The following is a 23,295-nucleotide window of genomic DNA, read 5'->3' as shown; positions in this document are numbered from 1 at the left end:
AAAAGTACCCTACCTGCTTGTCATCCACCTGGGGCACATGAGAACAGAGACTGGCCCTTCCACTGGATCTCTTACCAGGCCTGAAGTTGCCAGCATGTGGAAAAGAGCCACAGGTCCCCAGCACAGGCGCCGGGCATGGTGAGAAGACCAAAGGCAGCCGCCAGGGAACCTCAGATGAGGTGAGAGGCTTGGCTCAACCCCAGCTCATAAAGGATGTTAACAGCCACCTAGGGAGCTGGCCAGGGATGATCAAAGAGGTGAGCCAGACAAAAGTGTCCTCTAGCTCTGGGTCAGCATTGGCACCTCCAGCCCCAGCAGCAGTTCTTGCTGGAGAATAATAGTTTGTTTCACCTCCTTCTTCCTCCTCTCCCCAACCCCCACCCCAGGACCCTTTCAGACTCCACACAGGGTCTGTCTCTCTTCCCTTCTCAGGACCCCCAGTGTCTGTTGTTTTCCTCCTGTGGGATGGGTGTGGGTTTCGGGTGGCTGGCGTCACTGGGTGACGGGGAAGGAGAAAGGGTGGGAGGTCTGGTCTGGCCTCCCACAGTCTGCTCCCACCACCCTGAGTTGCCAAACCAAGACCTGAGAGAGAGAGGCTGGAGGACTGCACTGTGGGAAGCCATGAAGCAGAGAGGCAGGGGCCACATGGAGGGGGAAAAAACCTGAGGAGAGCTAGCATGGAACGAACCTGGGGCCTGGCAGTAGAGGGGTTAGAAATAAACTTGCCTCTACATGGGAGTACTGAAGGGAAGCCCATGTGTGCTGTGACTTCTAGACATGTTCAAGGACAAGTCATCATCTCACAGGGGGAGAACAAGAGGCTTAAAGGCAGGGAGGGAATTAGCCCCCAACATGACTGAGCCAGTGGCAGAACTTCAGCCCAGGCCTCCCTGGGATTGGGAGGGAGGGGCTGTCTTCAAGACCACGCTGTGTCCGTCTAAACACAGTGTGATTCTCTTGAATTTGCACACATGCACATTTTCACTATGCCCGCCATCCTTCTTCCCAAGGTTCTAATGCTAGACCCTTGTTTTGCATTTCTTCCCCCCCACCCCAGCCCTGAGGATGGATGCAGAAAAGATACTGAACCCCCACTCCCCTCCAATTCATTTCCTGGGAGTCTAGTCCCTCAGGCTTTTCCTCGGTCTCCTGCCTCCGGCCGCACCATTGATTTTCACAATTACTGACTCTGAAAGAGCCACCCCCTCCCACTGTGTCTACCCTGACCCCCTCCCCAAGTCATCCCTCATTCCCTGAGGAGACAACTCTTGGGAGAGCTCCTGTCTGTCCTGAGCAGTTGCTTCTCGGAGTCTGCTCTGCCTTCACTCACACTCAGGGCAGGCATTGCAGTGCCAGCCCTAGTCACAAAGTCCCCAAGCCATAATATACGTGTAAGCCCCAGAGCTCCGAGAATCTCAGAAGGGCTTGTCACCCCATTTAACAGGTAAACATAAGGAAACAGAGGCCCACTGAACAACAGGAAGTCATCTATAGTCCCCCTAACCCCCACATCGGTCCAGAGTCTGATCCCCTGACTCTACTCTGTCACCTATGTGACAGTCCATCTGAAGTCCAGATCAGACAGATGTGAGCCCAGAGGTCACAGAGATCACAGCTGGCTTCCGGAAGAACTTAGTGAGATGCTTGTCTCTGGTGGTTTCAACCAGGGAGGTTAGTCCTCCTAAGTCCTTTGCAGAACATAAATGTGTCAGGTCATAGAAGCGGAGGTCAGCATGTCCTGGACCCCGTCCCAGGCCTCTTAGCAAAGTGCTGGATGGCCAGCTGCTAACTGCTGGGAAGTGTGAAAACTGCTAGGCTAGCAGTCTGAGCCCAGGGCTGAAACGTGTCATCCATTCTGCTGGGGAGAGCAGGACCAGCTTCCTGGAGAAGATGCCATTTAACTGATCTTAGATGGAAAGACAAGATGGTTTGCTAGGTGTGGGGGTGGGGGGAGGACTTCGGGGCTGGCAGCAAGGGTAAAAGCCTATATTACATTCTAGGCAAAGCAAGGAATCCCTATGAGGCCAGTAGCTCACTGGACCTTGATAGGGAGAAGCCAGAATCTAGAAATTTAGGCCAACCTTGAGGGTCTTTTAATAGTTCACTTTAGGGGCTGGGGATTTAGCTCAGTGGTAGAGCGCTTACCTAGGAAGCGCAAGGCCCTGGGTTCGGTCCCCAGCTCCGAAAAAAAGAACCAAAAAAAAAAAAAATAGTTCACTTTAAAAGTAGTAAGGGGTCAACCTGCTTAAGATAGAAAGGAAAGGACGTGCAAGACACAGGAAGTGATGGGGCCCCAGACCAGGTAGGAGTCTGTAGAGTCTTCTATGCAGATGAGGCTCAGAGCCCACGCTAACACGTTGACTAGACAGGAAGAGTCCAATGAGGGGCCAGTTTATGCCGAAACTACACATCCACATTGTGCCTGGTCCACACAGAGGAAGAAGAGCTGGAGAGGGACGATCCCCATGTTGCTGGCTTGGGCAGTCTTCAGCTAAGTTTTTGCAGCGGAGCCAGGAGGCAGCTGTGAGCAAAGGGGTAACCAACTCACATTTCAACACCTTGTTAGAGGTCCCAAGGGACAGCTGGTTGGAATGTCAAGTCGGTAGCTGGAAGAGCGAGGCCCAGTTCAGGAAGGAATGAGTGCTGTATGACTCAGAACTCACCCACTCAAGAGCTGAAGTCAGACCGTGTCTTAGCTGAGACCTCGGGCAAGTCCCTCAGCCTCTCCTCATCTCGTCTATAACACAGGAGGAGGAGGAGGAGGGAGTCATAGGAAGGTGAGGCAGTCTTTGAAAACATTTGTCACATAAGATCACAAGTACTTGCTCCCCTGCCACTGCTGGCCTGGGTGCCCACCACTAACCCAGCTGAGGGCTCCCACCTGCAGCAGGTGACATCAAGGAAGAAACTCCCCCAAGGACTCAGGGAGATATCTGCTCCAGGCCCTGGCCAGCTGACAGGGTGTGATAATGCACACACTTCTGGGATGAACTAGATCTCTAATAAGGCTCTTTGCCAGTGCTTGGCCTTGCCTGAAGCCCCACTCAGGACTCAAGTTTCTGGTGATGTCAGGAGCGAGGCCTAGCTCTCCACCTGGAAGACTTCTCTGACTAGGCCTGCTCTAAGCATGGCTAGAACAAACGATGTTTTCTCCAGGTGAACCAGTACTCTGGCAAGGTGAATCCACAGGAAAGGTGGGAGGGAGGGTTCATATCAAGGAGTGTCCAGTGCTCAAGTACCATGTAAATTATATACAAATTATATGCAAACGACCCAGAGTTCCGTTCTTGCCCCTGCAGCTTGCTCTGCAAGAAGAGGGTCTTTTCAGCAGTTCTGAACAGGAGGGGCTCTGGAGAGGAGAGCCCATCTAGAGAGAAGCAGCACCCCCACCAGGGCCAGGACCCCACTTTGCGCGAGGGTACAAGCCAGGGAACTAATGGGTCCATGATTCATTGCCCAGCTCTTGTCTATACTAATTGGCTCTGCCGGCCTACTGATTCATGGCAAGAAGCCGGGCTCTGGGGGACCCCTGTGTCCCTCCCCCCACTCCTCCCAGCCTCCTGTCCAGGATGGCTGCTTCGTGAGGCTTTTAGATCCAGGATCCATTCCAAAGGACCACTGCCCAGCATCCATCACTGCTGACAGACTGGAGCTCTAGGGTGGGGGCAGGGAACAGTTCAGGGCTGCCATCTGATGCCGTGGACCCCACCTAGGTACCTAAGCCACTGAGGGGAGGGGAGCCTCGGCTGGGTGCTATGGAACTGTGGTAGGTATGAGTGATGATTTTAATGGTAGTTGGGTTGCAGATGAAAACACAGGAGGGGCCTTAGGACAGGAGAAGGTTCCAGTAAAGACTTAGACATAGAAGCCCATGGGCTGGGAGAGGTAAGGTGACTCTGGGGACTGAGAGTTCTCTCATGGTACTCGGAAGCTCTGTCTCTCACTGCTGGTAAAGAGACCTGAGGTTTTGTTTGAGACACTGTTTGTTCTGTGACCTTGTATAAGTCACTTGTTCAGTCCGAGCCTTCCAAGCACAGCATCTGTGGGAGAACGCAGTCAGTCCTGGGCACAAGCACTCCTGGTAGCCATCCTTTGATGATGCCTAGGTCCTCTGCGTCGTCTGCCATTCATTACATCCCACCGAGACAAACGATGTCCGCTGGCACCAACCCCGCCTGGGTACAGTGATGGGTACATTGATGGCCGAGCTCCTCAAGCCCCCAGTGTCTTCCATCGAATTGGAATGAGCGCACGAGGCCACGCCCACCCGGCTGGAACCAGGTTAGGTGGGCTTCCCACTCCTCTTTCAGAAACAGGGCAGACACAGGGCAAGGGCTGGCCAGGATACACCAGGGCTTGCAAGGGGCCAGGCTGAAGCTGGAGAAGTACATTCGACTGGAATCCATGAATGGACAAGTATCCTGCAGCCTTGACAGAGGAAGCCTCTGCTTGTGGTGGCAGTTGATGAATGGAGATCACGCTGGCTTCTTGGCAGTGCCACCGAGGCTCGCCCGTCATTTCCACGCCTCTCTCTCACTCTCCGCCTTATGCAGTTGTCTGCCTTGCTTGCCAGCTTGAATTCGAAACCAAATCCAGAATCGAGCCTCTGCACAGCCGCCACCAGCACTGGAAGCTGGACGCTACAGTCACTGGAGCTGCACCCCTCCCAGCACCACACTAACACTTACAGCCTCCCCTCCACGCAGCAATCAGGCTGTTTGGAGACATAAATCATAAATTATGCCTCTATTCAAAACTCCCCTACAGCTTTAAATCCCACAGTTGACAGAACATCAAACTCCCTTGCTTTCCCTCACCCTTACGTGGTGAGTCCCTGACCACCTCCATGAGCCACCTCCCATCACGCTGCCTCTAGTTCTAAGTCTGCCAGCAAATGTTTCAGGGTCTGATTCGAGGCTGTACATCTGTAATCCTCTCTTCCCAGAATGCCTTGCCCGCTGTTCTGTACCTAGCCAAATTCTTCTTGGACTTCACATGTCACCTCATGAGAGATGTCCTTGCTGTCCTCATGGTCACCGCCCTGGCATCTAGCATACCAGCCTGCTTTATTGTCAAGCCCTTCAAACTATCTGATAAATTCTCACTCGTTCAGACGATGTGGTTGCTTTAAGACAGGTCTCACTATGTATTCCGGGCTGCTCTCAGATTTACTGTGTAGTTCGGGATAGCCTCACATTTGCAGTCACCCTTTTACCTCAGCATCTTCAGTGCCAAGATCATAGGTGTGTCCCACATGACTGACTCTGAATTCTTCTTTAAACATCTGACTCTGCCTTCTCGTGGTCCTATCTCCTGAGCCTCATGTTTGGGGGTGTTTAGACTTCTGCCAGCATCTAAGGATGCTGCCCCTGATGTTGCCCTAATGGGCCCAATTTTTCTTTTTCGGGGAAATGCTGTCTCCTCTATACCCTTCTTGTAGTTATAGGGTAAGCCTCCTGGCTGTGTCAGAGCACAGGGCCTTCCACAGGCCCTGACCCATGGAGGAATAGCCAGAGGGGCCACCCAGGAGACAGGATTCTCTTCTAGCTACTCCAGAGGCACCCCTCCCTAACAGGCCAGGAAGCCCCTCTCACCCAGCATCCATCCACTCAACTGCCATCTGAGCTCTCAAGTGACCTCAGTGACCCTAATCCCCTCATAGGATTTATTTCTCTTCCTGATTCCCTACCACAGAGGAAGCTGGGGGTCAGGAGCTGGGGGGAGGAGGCCAAGTTCATGTCTGGATGCTCCAAGGCCAGGGTCTGCAGGAAAAGACTCTGAGCTGCAACTGGCAGCAGGGCTGGGGGCGGGGTGTAGAGTAAGGAGGAATTTCGTGTTCTGGAAGGCAAACTCAAGGCTAGAGAGAAGTCCACCTGTGCAAAGGTGTGCAAAGGTCTCCACTAGGAGACTAGGTTCCCCACCCCAGAGATCCAGCTTCCTTGGTTACCACCACACACTCCTCCATATGGCGATCCTGAGGCACCCAAACTCCTCTCCCATTTGATCCCCCATCCTGGATGGCTGGGTTTCCTGAATGAAGGATTTGTGATGTGAGTGGTGGCTTTGTCAGAAGTCCACATGTGGGGACGGCAGTTCACTTCCAGGGCCAGTTCGGTGGGTTCCTTGGTTCAAATGTTGTTTCTTCTCTAAGACTCAGTTTCTCCATTTGAATAGTGGGCCAAGGGTCCCTGTTAGTTTTTAGCTTTTTGTTCTGTAATATTCATTTAGCTGGAATGGCACACTCATGTGGTATGTGTGTGTGTGTGTGTGTGTGTGTGTGTGTGTGTGTGTGTGTGTGTGTGTATGTATGTGCATGTGTTTGTCCAGGGTGGAAGCAAGTTGAAGACTGAGGACCGTTCTAGGCTCTAATCCTTTATCACTGTGATCTTCCTTGTTTTGCATCGAGTTTATCTAGAGGGACAAACATATAGGATATATAGATACACACACACACACACACACACATACACACACAAACACATGCACACAAACATACACACATGTACACATACACTACACACATAACACACATGCATACACACCACACACACACACCACACACCACAGACCATACACACACACCACACATATACATATACATACATGCCACACACACACACACACACACACACACACACACACACACACACACACACAGTTTATTCAATCAACTTGTGCTGAAGTAGTAACGTAACGGCAGCTGTCTCACACCCGAGAGGCCGACTACTGGGTAGTCACTCAGCTTAGGAGACTGACTGCCTCAGCAGTTCCAATCTGATACTCAGCCAAGGACAGAAACACTGGTTGTGATGTCAGTGAAGAGTTAGCAGCAGCAGCAACAGGGTAAGCAAGAGGGAAGCAAGAGGAAAGGCCGGCAATCTACCGGCCTTATCTTCCATCTACCATTTTTATCAGGGCTGCGTCCGAAAGCACTGCCTGCTCTCCCCAGTCACTTACAGCAGTGGGAGGACTCTTCAGGCAAAGATCCCTAGTCAGGTGACTCTAATTTATGGCAAGTTGAGAGGAAAACCAATGGTCACACTGGCCTTCCCTTTCCCCAGACCTTTTCACTGAGAGGAGAGAACTCATTGCCATCTTCAGCCCAACACCCCAAGCCAGAGGAAAGAGGTGTGGCCTGCCTCTCTCTCTCTCTCTCTCTCTCTCTCTCTCTCTCTCTCTCTCTCTCTCTCTGAGGGCGGGTCTCAGAGGGAACCCAGTTAAGTAGGAGATGCTTGCCTTGTCCTCAGACCTGGTGAAATCAGGTCTCCCAGACCTAAGGCTTCCCTTTCCCAGAGTCAGCCAACATTAGCAGAGTTTGCAGCCCCTGGAGCCTTGGCCGTGGCCCTCCAGCTCCTAAGGGGAGAGAGAGGGTGATCCAGGGGCTGGGACCACCCTGGGAGTGAGCTAAGGTTTGTGGTGGGCACTGTGAGCCTGTTCTCAGGGACACAAGAGAAGGGGTTTGAAACCCAGCAGGTTGAATTTCCAAAAACTGCAGTGGGATCAGGCTATTTTCTCAGCCATCTGATTGTGGTTTTAAATGGGAAACACAAGCCCATGGTGAGGGTGGGGCCCACTTTGGATGCCCCTCACCTCCCCCACCACAATGCTTGCTTTCTGCAAGGCAAACATGTGATTATATTTATTTCACAGGCCTGGGAGGCCTGATTGACATCATCACCCTCCTCCCTGCTGGGGTCACATAGGCCTGGGGTTTCTAGCAGTGTTTTTTCCCCTCCCAGGAGTTGGGGATAGTGAGGACTTGCAGAATTGGAGTAGAGAGAGGTCAGGGTTTTAGAATGAGCTTTGGGTTACCTGGGTTAACTAGGGAGCTTCAGTTGTCCTATCTGTAAGATGGGGGTTACCAGATCTCCTTCTGTGGCAAACGGCCACCAAGTCTTTGATAAGCCTTGGTTTTCATGCCCTGTGTCCTCATTATAGAGTACTAATGTGTGTAACTAATAATATTATATTACAGAAATGGCATGGGACATCTGAGGTCTGATCTGGATGATATGGCTTCCTTCTTGTTCAACCCTAGGCCACTTCTTCTGACGGAACCCAGTTGGCATGTTGTAAGGATGCTCGAGTGGCCTCTGGGCTGAGGGACTGAAGCCTCTAGTCCAGTGGATCTCACTTTGTGGGTCGTGACCCATTTTTGGGGGGCAGGTATCGAACAAACTTTTCACAGGGGTTGCCTAAGACCATCCTGCATATCAGACATTTATCTTACAATTCACAACGGTGGTAAAATTGCAGTTATGAAATACCAACAAAAATAATTGTATGCCGGGGGTCACCACAACAAGAGGAACTGTATTAAAGGGTCAAAGCCTTAAGAAGGTGGAGAGCTGGTCACAGCCAGGATCCAGGACCCTCCCCTAACTCACCCACAGGTGACAACAGCCCAGGGTGACATTTCTCTGCAACCTTTCTTTCAGTACTGGAACTGAATCCAGGCCCTCATGAACACCAGATGAGTACCCTACCACTGTGCTACATCCCCACTCTGTTAGGTCTGTTTACTTATTTACTTACCTATTCTCGGAGCAGGGTCTCACTCTGTAGCCTGGAACTTTCCACATAGAGTGGATCTACCTGCTTCTGCTTCAATCCCAGAGCACTGGGATTAAAGGTGTGAACTGTCACACTTACTGCGTTTTATTTTGAGACCTCTTACTGCGTTTTATTTTGAGACAGAGTCCCCCCTAAGTAGTTCCCACTAACTTCAGATTCACCACTGTAGCCAAGGCTGGCCTTAGATTTCCAGTCCAATCTCAACTTCCTGATTAGCTGGGATTACAGGCCAGAGTCCACCAGGCTCAGTTTCCCTGAAATCTCTTCCTTGATCTCCCACCAGCTCAGCCTAGCTAAGCTGTTCCCAGATCCTGACCCCATGGAAACAATGCCCAGAGATGGATGGTTGAAATTCTTTAGCCTCTAAATCTGGGTGCAATTTGTTCTCTGGTAATAGGTAACTAATAGACCCCAACAGTCCCTAATCCCTCTGGCTTGGGCCACCTCAGCAGCTGTCCTCCTTAATATGGGCCTTGCCGCGCCCCCGTCCCATTCTGTCACCCCCTCCATTCTATAGCCATCTCTCCTTCCGCTTTTCTCACCTGTCAGGGCTCTTCACATTCGCTTTAACTCAGTTACACCCAAGTACCCCCTAGAGGGTCTGAGCTGCCCAGCCTGCCTCATGAAATGTGATTCTGGAAAACTTTAGCTTCAGTAGAAATCCTTCCAAAGCCTCCAGCACACAGTAGTCAGTCAGTGTTCATTAGCTCGCAGAGGCTGGGGTGTAGGGGTGCAGAGCGGAGTGCGTGTCCGGCTTGCCCTGGATTTGATCCCCAGGTTTGGTGACACAGGCTTGCAACCGCAGCACTAGGAGATGCAGGAAGGAGGACCTGAGGTTGAAGGTCACCCTCTGCTCCGTATTGAGTTCGAGACCAGTCTGGTGGACATGAGAATCTGTTTCAAAATAAATAACAAGGGCCCGGGAGAGATAGCTCACAGCCTGGAAGTAACTGCCACGAAGTTTGACAACCCAGCTTTGATCCCTGGGACCCACAAGTAGAAGGAAAGAACAGACTCCTGTGTTATGTCCTCTAAACTCCACGTACAGGGTGTGGCATGTGCACATGCACACACACACACACACACACACACACACACACACACACACACAGAGAGAGAGAGATGTAAAAAAAATTTTTTTTTTATTTTGATTTTTCTGTGTAACTCTGGCTGTCTTGGAACTCTCTCTATAGACCAGGCTGGCCTTGAACTCACGGAGGTCCGTCTCTGCCTCCGAAAGTGCTGAGGTTAAAGGAGTGTACCACCAATGCCTGGCTGTAAACAGATTTTTGATAAGCAAGCAATTTTATGTCTCCAGAGCTGTTTCCGCCTTTACTAAAGTCTTGTGAGATAGCACGCAGTGAACACCCATTCCTCATGCTGCCAAGGACTGTGTCAAGTGGGCACTTAGTTAAATACCTTTCTGAAGTGGTTACTCCTGGAAACTGAGTAGAGACTGGAAGCCAGCTCCTTCCCAGTGTAGAGTACACACTGGCCAGCTTTCCATACCTCATCCCGCAAACCTGCCATGGCGGGCTATCAAGTGTTGTCCAGAACTGAATATGGAGCCTCTCCCTCAGCTCCATCACCTTCAGCTCTGCCCACCACCACTCACTTCTATTCCCTGAGCCTGGCAGATGTTCAGTGCAGCCGATCTCTTTGCCAACCTTCAGAGGTTCAAAGTTATCCTTGGCTAGATAATGAGTTGGAGGCCAGCCTGGGCTACATGAGATTCTGTCTTAAACCTAGCAAAAACATCTGCCTGGTTTGTGACAAGGACTCGATGGGACTGTGACTTTGCAAAGCACCTAACCATTTATGACATTCTGTATAGGTAGATACAGCGTTGGCTGACAGGCACTTCTCACAGCTGCCCCCTCCACCACGTACATGTCCTTGCTGCCTCAGAGGTTACATTAGCTCTCCGCAAACACTCCGTGACCTTGTTCGTGCTGCCCAACCTTATCTAGAAGGTTCTTCCCTTTCCTTTCTGCCTGACTTGCTTCTATTCATCCGTCATAGCACAGTTTAAGGGTCACCTCCTCCATGAAGCTCTAAACATCTTCTCCCAGCAGAATTACTTCTGTTTTCTGCATCGATGCCCTTCCCACGGGCTCACTCTCCTACATAACACCTTCCTCCCGGTGCGGGCTGTCTCACCCATCTCTCTATGCTTGTATATAACAGGCGCTCAATGCACTTGGCCTTCCTTCCTCTATATTCTCATCCTTGACAATTAGCGGGTTGGAATCCTCATTATCCCAAAGCAGGTCGCACTCGGAGACTCACTCCCTACCCCCTCCCCGACTGAAAAACAAAAAACAAAAAACAAAAAACAAAATCTCTCCACCAATTACCTGCCCTCTGCAAAAAAAAGAATCAGAATGAGGCGTGACTGTGGTCTGGCACTCTGCCCCTCTCCCAGGGTCTGGGAAAGACAAGAAAGGCGCAGGGAGGGGTGCAGGCTTGGGAGAGGCTCCAGCACCCTGCCCCACCCCCACCCCCCAGGAAATTGGCTTTGGCTCCGCGGTGGTGGTGGTGGGGGTGTCAGTGTTCGGGGGTTTTCTGGCATTTCATTTATGCCTTGGAAGTTGGCTAGGACTGTCAGGGGATCTCGGGAAAGGCCTGGCTGGTGGCAGGGGGTGTCTCTGACATCTCCCTTCGCCCAGGGCAAGATCAAACATCAAAAGCACAGGCTGGTGCCTGGGTCGATGGAGCCCCTTCCAGATGTGTACAGCTGTTTCTCCCAGTTCCCATCCGGAGACTTCTGTCAGCCATTCTGTGGGCCTCAGATACCCAGGTTTGGGACTAAGGGGTTGGTATCCTCGAGTCCCCATCCACAGTCACAGGTCTCGCTGATGGAGACCCTCACCTCCAATGTTTCTTTTAAGACACCATCATGGGGAAGTCCTTCTTGCTGCGTGTTCCACATCGCTCCTAACGTGATAGCAGTTCTCCCGAGACTGCAGAAAGGTGGAAGAGAGACTCTCAGGCAGAGAGGAAGGGAAGAGAAGTGCTTGGCACCGTTTGACCTGGGAAATGTGGGGAGATAATGAAATACACGGTGCTCCAGTTAAACTGAAAACCGGAGCATCCACTTCCGGGCACTCGGCTGGCAGAGCTCTCCGCCTCGCAGCCGCCGGAGTCCCTCTCCCCAAATGCTATAAGCTCCTAATAAGGATGTAATACAGTTGAATGTATTACAAATTTGATTGTTTATAGAAATTTACCCAGCTGCAGACGAGGACTGGGAAGACTGTCCCTGTGGGAAGATGGGAGCAGGAGATTAAGAGGAGGGAAGGTTGGGAATCACAAGGAGCAGAGGAGAAGAGAGTGGGGGCAGGATGAGAAGAAGCAGGTACGTGTTTGGAAGAGGGGAGGGCTGAGAAGGAGCAAGGGTAGACAGAATGGAAGGGGAGGGGCAAGGATTCAGGGTGGTAGGTGGAGGAAGGAAGTTCTGTGAGGGGGTATTGACCTGAGTGACCAGACGCAGGTCCCAGGCTCTGTGGCTCAGAGGAGTGGGGACCAGAGATCATGGAGATATGATTGGGAGAGTTAACTGGGACAGAAGTGGGGGTAGGAGAAGGACAGTCCACCTCTATGGCCTCAGGCTGGGTGCAGCCATTGAAGGGGATGGCTCTCCTGCATACCTCAGATTTGCAAATCTGCAGACATGGCTCCTACCTTCCATTGCCCTAGGGGCACTGTGAGAGCTGAAGCCTGGGGTCAGCCCTCAATAGCTCTCAGTCTATGGATGAGACCTGGACTCGGGAAGGAGAACGTAGATGGTGCTGCTAGGGCCACCCTCACAAGGTGGCGATAGCGGCATAGGAACTGGTGTCCTCCCCCTCCCCCTCCCCCTCCCCCTCCTCTTCCTCGATACACCCTTGGAGGCTAACTCATGGGGGGAGGGGTTGATGCTCATCTCTAAGGTGGCAGAACTCTCCCAGGCCTTAATCCACAAGTCTCCTTTTCCTCCCAGAGCTCCTCAAGCTGTAGAGAGAAAGAGTACGAAGAAAGGCTCGTTCGTACCACAGGGGGAAGTTACACTGTCCTTACTCCCAGGTACAGGCAGGAGGAGGTGACACATTGACATCTGTCTGACACACGGGGCTTGGAGAAGAGCAGGAGTCAAGAGGAATCTCTGGGGATGAGCAGAGACAGCCGTACCTGCTAAGCCTTTCTGAAGACTCATTGAATTGATCAGAACAATGGGTTGCTTTCGCTGGTAGAGCTCTAGCCAGCTCTAGAACCTTCTAGGACCCTCTTTTCAACCATGAGTTCTACATTGCATCATCCTTCTTCTCAGATGTTCACTCTCTTACTCCAACATGTACAAACATACACACAGATGTTCATTCACTCAACAAACACAAGAAGTTGACATATGCCAGCCATTGGCCTAGTCACAGAGACTCACCAACGTGTTGCCCATCTCCAGAGAGCCAGTGGGCTAAGGGCAGAAGCAGGCAGAATCTATAACAATGGGAATAGCTATCAAGCCTGGTATGTAGTAGATAGATAGCCAGGGCATCTCCCAAACGAATAGTGTGAACAGAGTTCTGGGGCCAGAGGGGGGTTTTCTTGAGGGGGAGGAGAGACTTGCCCAGAGGACAAGGCTCAGGAGCCTGAATTCTGTGATGGCACAGATGTGCCTCTGCAGACCTTGGAACCCTGTGCTGGGTCCAGCAGGGAGCAGGAGAAAGGTACAAGTGTGGTCAGTTAATCCTGTGGCAGTTAAGAGCAATGGGCTGTCAGTAGCAGAAAAGGCAGAGAGAATGAGAGAGAATGAGAGAGAATGAGAGAGAGAGAGAGAGAGAGAGAGAGAGAGAGAGAGAGAGAAGAGACGGTTCAATATAACAGAAGTTTCCTGGGGCAGAGCTAAGGCCATGGTCCAGGCAAAGTGAAAGCATGGATGATAAATCCCAGTGAGCATCTCTTGGCTCTCCATCATGTTGTCCCCAAGGAGGCTTACAACATCCCAACACTGCATCTTCAGCAAGAGGACTCCAAATGGGTGGGCTTAATGATATGTCTATCTCCTGATAGCAATGCTTTGGTCACGTGGCTACTCCTGGAGTGGGCAAAAGGGCGAACATAGAAAGTATATGGTCTCCACAAAAATGTTTCCCATATGGCAGTGTGGTACCAGGCAACAGATTAAATGACTGACTCACAATCTGAATTGGACCTTGAAGGGTGCATAGGAGTTCATGCTGTACACATGTGTGTGTGCACACACACAGTCTGGTTTTCTACTGCTTTGTTGTCATTCCTGACTGCTCATCTGTGGCCGTCCCCATCTGTGTGTCTGGATCCTCTTGGAAGGCCCAGAGGGCAGGGATAGTGTCTGCCACCCTCCATCTGGGTCTTACCCAGGCCTGTCTAGTTAGACATTAATGAAGGTTGTTTGGGCTCTGTGACTGCCCTCTCCCGTAAGCTTTCCCAAGAGGATCCCAGGTCACTGCAGCCTCAGAGGAGAGTGGAATTGGAGAGGAACTGGGGATGTGAGAGGGAGGTGATAAGGGACCTCACCCATCACCTCTCCCATTCATCCTAGATGTCACCCATCCCCTCATCGACTTGAAGAGAGTCCTTTAAAGCCACTTGCCAATTGTAAACATCACTATCTGACCTTAAAAGAAGATAACCTCTCCCTCCAGGTCCTTAATCATGTGGCATGGGGAGTTTAGAGAGTTCGCGGCCCCACTTTCCCAGCTTATTTCTATCCCTGGCTTCCTAGTGGTGTTTGGTGATGACTATGTAGAGGGTCTCCTTCTTTTCTGCCCCCACCTTCTACCCAAGGTCAGTTAAGCTGTTCCCAATCCAGCCCTCCTGTATCCATGAGTTCCTTCCCTGTATCACTGTAGGAAGAACACTCTAAGGAACACTCCCCTGGGGCTCAGCACCCACGCAGAAAAGGACGGAGAGGAGTGGTCAGCATGGGTTCCAGGAAGAGAGCAAGGTGGGCTTCCTGGAAGATGTGCCACTTGTGTGGTGTGGTGAGGGACAGATGGGAGGAAGGAGGCTGTTGGGAAGTGGGAAGTGGTGAGGCAGAGAGTAGACTCTGGACAGCGGCTTGCACTTAACTAAGTTGAGTTTCACCCCAGCCCTCCGCTTCATTCATTCTCACATTCGTTCGTTACTGCAGCCCATTCATTCCTCTCTGGTGCCCTCAATGCAAGGTACAAAGCTGGACACTGCAGACCCCCACAGGGCTCTTGGGGGGAGATGGGGAGAAGGAAGGCAACCACCAGCCTTCCCTCAGCCCTCAGAACATAAAGAACGGCACCCAAGAAAGACGGGGCGAGAGAGGAAGCGGTGCTTTTGTTTAGTAGTGAAATCGTGTGCTTTCCACTAAGACTGAACTGGGATGAGAAGGTGGTGCAGACCATCAGCCCCAGTGCTTGGTGGCTCCAGACAACCATTGCTGGCCTCCTGGGGAAGGCAGGGGGTCTCCAAGGAAGGCAGATATTGGAGAAGATCCTCAAGAAAAGACGAAGGAGAGAAAGCTGGGGGGCGGAGGGGGAGAGATGTTTCTGAAGCCTCCTGGTTACAGTAATGTCAAGCAGAGAATTAATGGAGATCAGATTGCCCAGGGGTTGGCTCCTGGCAGCCCCCTGCCTCAGTCCTGTCCTGCTGAACCACTCACAGCTAAGCCCAAGATAGGACACACATGGGAAACAGTCACTCTCCCCACCTGGGTCATCCCAGCTGGGATGAGGGAGGGACAATACAGTCTGGAGGCTAGGGTTGGAGTTGGCTTCTCTGGCCCTGGAGTCAACAGATGTTCTCTTAGCTCCTTAGGAATCTGCCCCATTCAGGGGACTGTGGTCTGAGAAGGGTTAGAAAGGCTACTCACTGACACCAACCCAAGAGGGATTCCCCACTTGATGGACACCTACCTTGTCCTCGGGGACAAAACCTTGTCTTGGGAGAGCTTCTAGCTAGTGACCTACCCAGGTGACCAGACTAAGGTTCTCCTGGCTCCCACTTGGAGCACAATGAGGGGTGTGGCAGTGTGCTGTCCAGAGGGGCATGGCTGTGGCCCTGCTCCTGATAACAGTGATAGCAATCAGTGTGTGTGTGTGTGTGTGTGTGTGTGTGTGTGTGTGCGCATGTGTGTGTGTATGTGTGTGTGTGGTATGTGTGTGATGCAGGCATGTATGCATGTTCATATGCACATGTGTGTGTTCATGAATATATGTGTTCATGTGTATATTCGTGTTCATGTGTGCTTGCAATGCTCACATGAGTATGCATGTTCACATGTGTGTGTATGCATGTGAAGGCCTGAAGTTGACGTCAGATATCAAATGCCTTCCTCTGTTGCTTTCCACTTTATTTATTGAGCCAGGGTCTTTCACCAATTCCAAGTAGTCCAACTTGCCAGCCTGCCTGGGGATCCCTTGTCTCTGTCTCCTGAGGGCGGCTGCCACCTGCTCTGCTTTTGCCAGTTTGGGGGATATGAACCCAGGTCCTTATGCTTTTAGGACCAAGTGCTTTATCTACTGAGCCTTATCCCCAGGTCTCCTCCTCCTCCTCCTCCTCCTCCTCCTCCTCCACCTCCTTCTCCTCTTCCTCTTCCTCTTCCTCTTCCTCCTCTTCCTCTTCCTCCTCCTCTTCTTCCTCCTCCTCTATCTTTCTCCTTTCCTCCTTCCCTTCCTCCTCCTTCTCCTCCTCTCCTCCTTATTTCAGAATGGCCCTGAACTCACTCTGTTGCCTCCTAGTCTGGCCTTACATCCACAGCTAATCTGTCAAAAGGCACCCAAAATCCATGGAAGTCTTGGAGGGAAACAACTGGATACAAGTCAGGATAGACTGTTCTAAAGCAGCCATTGGGCTGCCTGGCAAGGTGAGACCAGAAACACCCATCCCCTTCTCTGTCGCTTCCTTCCTTGATGCACCCCCCCTTCTCTCCCGCCATCCTCCCTCCCTCCATTCTTCTCCCCTCCCCCACATTTATCCTAGAGCTTGCTTTATCTACACCCCCCCCCCTCCTCTATCGATCAGTCTCTCCAGCTCTAGCCAGCACGAAGGCCTTGGACGGTACTCACAGTCTTGCTTTAAAATTTATTGCCCAGTAAACGAGGCGGCAGATGGAAGTCTCAGCCACCCCACCCCCACCCCCACGTCTCCTCATCCCAGCAAAAGCCAATCTCCATGAAAATGTCGTCCATCAAACGCACCAATATGCGGTTATTTATAGGCTCCCCCCTTCCAAGAAAGCAGGCTGATTTTTTTTCCTCCCCTCTCTCTCTTCTCTGGGCTCTTGGCTCTCAGGCACGGTGAGGGGGACGGTTTATCGGGGGTCGATATTTTAAAAAGCTGCACAATGAGGTTCCCGTCCCTCGGATGCTAGGGTAGGGGGGCGTAGTGTCTTGATTGGAATGAATTAATTAGAAGCGAGGCACTTGGAGTCTCTGAGTTGGGTTATTTATAGTGTTCGGTTAATTTTGATAATTAACACTGGGGAGGAATAGCGAGTTCCGGGCACCACGGTGCCCGCCAACAGAGACCCACTTCCCGCTTCACCGCTACTGTGCCAGGCGCTGCTCTGTGTGGATCCTGGCAAAATAGGCTGCCGCCTGCTGAGGAGTCCCGGGGTTCTCTAAAAGTGGAACAACGGAATGAGGGAAGGCCAAGGGCAGGAAGGCCACTGGGAGCTCAGGTTATCAGGAGTCCCTATCTCAGGTGACCGGGCCCACCTAATATCAGGGGCAGAGCTAAGAAAACTTCGCCCCAGATCTAAACACAGCGTTCCCTTCCCCTCCACCAAAGCAGAGAGCCGGAATGATGCAGGTGACAGGAACCAGACAAGGCCAGGGAAGGACTACCAACCATGGCTGCTTGGGGACTTTGACCAGATCAGAAAGGGCCTTCCAAGTGGAAGAGGGCTTCTCATCGCCTGCAAGGGACAGGACTTTAAGAGTCTGTCCCCAGTATGTCTGACTGGCTCTATCTCTGCCCATCGCTCCTTCCTCCTAAATTGATCCCTCACATGTCTAAATAGGGTTCCTGCCTCTATACCCCTGTTCCTTGTTAAAGTTTCAAATAGTCTCCCTCTGCTGGGAAACCCATGTTCCCTCCCGGCAGAGGGTCTAGCTACCTCTTCTGATCTCTGCTGAGTTGGTGGCCCCTAAGTTTGGCTGGTGGAATCTTCAAATGATAGCAAACCAAGATGGACGTAAAAAGATGCCAAACACCGAAGACCCTGGTCACACCCCTCTGCAGAGTGTGGTCCCTTCCATTGATTTCCTGCCTGGGAGCTAGGTCATGATGAGTGGAATATAGGGACACCATTACGGGCCACCAACACAGCGGTGACAAGGACAGGCTCCTCATCCCAAGAGGGGGCAGGTGGGACCACCCGGTACAGGACCGGGAAATGGTGGGAGTTCTTTTTCCTGCACAGCGCAGAGGCGATCAGAACACAAGAGCAACTTCAAACACTATCATCCCGTCTGATACTCAAGCCAGACCGGAAACAGGATCCGTGACCAAGGGCTACGCTGTTCCCGAATCCTGTGCCAGCTCCCTGCCTCCGCCTTCCCTCCTCCCCTACAGATGGTCTCAGGTGTCCCCACAGATCCCTTGCCACCTCTCCCTCTCCCCCTTCTCTTAGGGCTGCAGAGAGTGAGAGAGAAGACAATGGTGAAGGTCTCATCCCCTACTGGATCCTGCCAGCTTCCTGCCACACCAGCCCATTAGCAAAACCACTGTGGCTGCACACCAAACCCTTGCCCATAGCCTCACCCACCTGCCTAGCAGGGCCCCCCTCCCAGGCACCTGCCTTTCCCACACATCTTAAATCTCCTGAGGGTTGCTGCCTCCTGCTGCTTCCCCGGACATTGTCTGTACACAGCATCCTGGGCCACCCCTGTGCTTGTGGGGAGTTAGTCATCCACTTTCTTTACAGTCAGTCAGTCTCTGTCAGTCTCCAGTGTCTGGTCCTCTTCCCCACACTGGCAGTTCCTCAGTACTGCAGGTCTGTCAGCTCTTTCCCACAGCAGCTCACACCAGTTCCAGAGTGTGCATGCCAGTGCCTCAGCCCAGCGGCCTCCAGGCTGGACCCTGGGCAGGGCCTGTGGACACACGACAGCTGTGGGCTAGTCCCCTGACCCTCGTGACCCTGAAGGCCAACCTCAGGCACCTGACTCTTTTTCCTTCACGTTTCAGCCCGGCGGCCTTCGGGGAGCTGCTCCTTCGCTCCTTGTCTCCAGCTTCCTCAGAACCGAGAGCACATTTTTAATTAAAGTGGAAAAAGAGCTGAAAATCTGCTCGCATTTAATCATCTTGACGACCTTTTTGCTTAAGAGTTTCCAGCTGAGGGGGGAGCTCAGGGGATGGGTTGTGAAGGCATTTCTGAGCTGAGCCTGGGTCTGGAGGGGAGGGTGAGGGATGAATAAACTTACCCAGCCAGGTGGCTGGGCTAAAAGTGTCAAGTCAGCACTTCCTCATGGGCTGGCTCCTCCAGGGGCCCTCCCCTCCCCATCTTCCTCTCCACCCCCACCCTCCCGGGCACCCAGCACACTGGACAAGAACCCTGCTACATGGCACAGGAGCAAGGACAGTGTGAGGAGGGGTCTTTCCTTTTGTCACAAGTAGAAAAGTAGACCTGGAGGGGCCAGTGTCCTCCTGGAACTGGGCAAGGCCTCCTTGAAGACTATTGAAACCTCTCTCTATCACTCCCTTTTCTCTCACCATCCCACGGAAAGGTTTGGAACCTGTCACCAGGCCTCAACTCCCCCAGTTAACTTCTGGGTTAACTTTTCACATCCCTGAAATCTGCCTACCACTTTCCAATGTGTAAATGAATGCCATGTTCCCATCCCAGGTATACACTGATTGGGGGAAACCCCTAAGATGAGAAGATCACCAAGGCTACAGCTATGGCCCTGTCCAGTAGAGGGGGACAACAGCAGCAGAGGAAGTCCCTCTCCACTGTCTGGACCACCTCGATGCTCCCAAGGACCCGAGACTTAGAATAAGAATAAGAGATGGCGGGCTGGAGAGATGGCTCAGTGGTTAAGAGCATGGATTGCTCTTCCAGAGGTCCTGAGTTCAAATCCCAGCAACCACATGGTGGCTCACAACCATCTGTAATGAGTTCTGATGCCCTCTTCTGGTGTGTCTGAAGACAGCTACAGTGTACTTATATATAAATAAATAAATCTTTAAAAAAAAAAAAAAAAAAAAAAAAAGAGAGATGGGAGAATCTGCCTTCTGCTCCTCTCAGGAAGGAGGTCCGCTGGTACATGCAGAGACAGACTCTGTAGGAAGATCTGGTGCCTCTGGTCTTCTGTCCCCCAAAGCCCCTCTCTCTTCATTTCTGCTTGGGACTTGTGCATTTGAACAGAGCCTCCCTCCAGATGGATGGGCCTAGGAAGCAATCCTACAGCGATGCTTGCTTTTCTGGCCATCAGAGGGAGTCCTCTCTCTGTAAGGGACAGGCACAGGGAATATGACTTTGTCCAGACTCTGCATCGGTGCCCTTTGCCCTCCCCTGCTGGAAACCAACCGAGACAATTGCGCTTGACCCCACTTCCCAGACATGGGGGGGTGGTGGGTGGCAGAGCGGAGTGGAGATAAGCTTGGGCCTGGGACGGCTCCTCCTCCACTCATTCCCGTGGGAATTTCTCTGAAGCCAGAGGCCTGCCCCAGCTCTATCTCTTATCTACAGCAGGAAGGACCCTGGGCCCAGTCCCCAGTGTTGAGATGTCATCTTACCCCTCATCCGGTTTCTTGCTAGAAGCCACCATCAATGGCAGCATCAAACATGAGACTAATGACATCTTTCCGGTTCTCCCTGACTTTCAAAGCGCACTGACCCACACTCTTTTCTTGACTGCTCATTCTGTGAGGCTCTCTCTCATCTTATGCCTATGTTAGGGAGAAAGACACTGAGGCTCAGAGCAAGAGAGAGACGGGCCGGTCACCACTCATCAAGTACACAGACAGGCACCTGGGCCTCAGACAGTTCATTTTCTCTTCCTCTACACTGACTTCATGATGTTCTGGCCATGGAATAGGTTAACCTCATTTTTCTTTTTTCTTTCTTCTTTTTTTTTTTTTCCGGAGCTGGGGACAGAACCCAGGGCCTTGCGCTTGCTAGGCCAGCGCTCTACCACTGAGCTAAATCCCCAACCCCTCATTTTTCTTTAAAACATGTTGCATGCCCTTGGACATAGGCTGGGAAGAGAGGACTGAATCTAGCTGGACATGGCGGTACACATCTGTAATTTCTGTCTGTGGAGTCAAAGTAAGAAAATCAGTTCAGGATCATCCTTGGCTGGCTACACCGGATGCCCAAGTCTAACCCCATTTCAAATAAATGAGCAAAACATAAAGAATCAGGTCAGAGCTGGAGACACAGTTCAGTTGATAAAGTGTTTACCCAGCATGCCCCAAGCCCCAGATTCATCCCCCAGTATCCCGTAAACTGTCCACGATGCTGCAGGTCTTGGTACTTGGGAGGTAGGCAGGAGGGTCAGAAGCTAGAGGTCATCCTCAGTTACAGATAAAGTTCAGGACAGACCTGAGATTCCGCAGACTGTATCGCAACAGACAAAAGGCTAGAGAGATGGCTCAGTGGTAAAGAGTATTTGCTGGCTTTGCAGCGGGCTAAAGGTTCCGTTTCTAGCACCCACATGCCAGTTCACAGCGGTCTTTAACTCCAGTTCCATGAACTCCTCCATACCCTCTTCTGGCCTCTTTAGGCACCAGACGTGACACACATGCACATATGCAGACAGACATTTACACATATAAAAATATTTCTAAAATTTAAAAAAATGTATGAAAACAAACAGCGACTTTAACAAAAATCTCAGGAAAACATGTCTCTATTCCCTGTGTCTGAACAGTCCGGCTAAGTCTTGAGATTCCTTGACAGCCATAAGGTTGTGGCCTAGACCTACACTGGAAACGACCTCAACCTAGAAGCCTTGGCCCAATGCTACTGACCCTGCAGAGGAGGAGCAAGCAGTGCTTGTGGGGCATGCGCTGTGTCCGGCTCACAGGCGGGGGGGGGGGGGGGGGGGGAAGGCTGGTGGGTTACATGGGGCTTCTACAGAGCAGCGGAGTGGAGGCAGGGAGGCGGCAGTGGCTGCCATATTTGGGCAGGCAGTTGGGGGAGGGCACTGCCAAAAGTGCCCATTTTGATGCTTGAGTTAATCTAACTGGACTCCAAAGTTGCTAATCCTTCCCATCCCCCTCACTACCGATTCAGCTCCAGAATGAAAGCTCAAGAACCCCAAACCAATTTCTGGCCTCCACCGTCCATCTGCCATCCCCCTATGGAACAGGCTCCGCCTTCATTTCTCAGGAGGTGTCAGTTTAGAGGCAACCAGGACGTCGTGCTGCAGCAAAGCCGCCAAGCCAGCTCCTGAAGGGGAGGGGTGGGTTTCACTTACCTTGCCTGGCTGCCTGACCCCGGGGGCAGATGGGATTCAGCTGGAAAGGGCTAACACTTCCTCTTTCCTCGCCTCTGGTCTCCCTGCTGACACCCTGCCTCTGGTTAGACATGGAACTGGAGAAATGGATGAAACTGTCATAGGGCAAGAAAGGTGGGCGCTAGCAGAGTTCACCCCTCCTTTCTGACACAGTGTGCCTATCTGAGCAGCCCACTTAGCCTCTAAGCCTGTATTTTGCCTTGGACACCAAGAGGGAGCAGCCAGGGACCTGGAGACAGGACTGAGCCCCTCTCAGGTGGAGATCCTTCCTCCCCAGTCTAGAGGCTGGGGAGTTGGGCTGGAACAGGGGAGTACCTTGGATCAGGGTGTTAGTGGGGAGAGGTGTGAGCGTTTGTGCTTTGTGCAGAGCAGAACCATTGGTAATGGGTGCCACAATTTGCTTCTGAGCCAAGAGGCTTCACCTCTTCAAGTCCCAGACACCTCACCTACGAAGTGGTTACAGCACGGCCTTCCTGGGGTGGAAATGGGAATGTGGGAGACTTTCCTGGCCTGTGGGTGATGGTAGCGTGCATCTCCCAGCCTATAGAAAGGCTCTGGCAGTGAGCTTTCTCACTGTCTGCACGGAAGGGGTTTACAGCTTCAGGCTGGTTCACAGTTGTAGCCAGGAATATTGGCACATGGCTCTGTCAGCCTTGGAGGTGATGAGTCCTTTGAAGGCCCTGGGAGAGGTCCAGGTGGGGTGACAAATGGAATGGGAAGAGAAGGAGAGGACATTAGGGGACATCTTCCTGGAGGGTGAGGTAGGGAGGTGAATGGGGTGGGGAGGAGGGCTTGCCCCGCCTATATGGACTCCTGATAATGCATCTTCCCAACGAGCCCCCACTCCCGCCAGCTCATGCTGAACTAAGCCTATATTATCCATCCTTTTGCCTTGAAGTCACTGTAGTCTAGGAAGCCTCTGTGTGTGTGTGTGTGTGTGTGTGTGTGTGTGTGTGTGTGTGTGTTTACAGAGAGGGGGAAGAGGGGGGGAGAGAGAGAGGAGAGAGACAGAGACAGAGAGAGGGGGAGAGAGAGAGAGAGAGAGAGAGAGATCCTCTCTAAGTGCTGCTTTATCACGGGAGACAGTTCTAAAATCCCTTCAGGAAAACTATTGCCACCTTGGTGCTGCCAAGCTGGTCATTTTTCAGTCTTCCCCCCTTGTCCCATCTCTCAATGGTTAGGCTGAGAAGAAGGTGTCTTGTGGAGTCTGGGGTAGGACCACTTATTGCTTGGTTTGGGGCCAGGAGTCACTGTCGGGCAGCAGTGG

Source organism: Rattus norvegicus, chromosome 10, assembly GCF_036323735.1.
Source record: "Rattus norvegicus strain BN/NHsdMcwi chromosome 10, GRCr8, whole genome shotgun sequence".
NCBI classification, from domain to species: domain Eukaryota; kingdom Metazoa; phylum Chordata; class Mammalia; order Rodentia; family Muridae; genus Rattus; species Rattus norvegicus.
Note: the sequence above shows the minus strand (reverse complement) of the source record.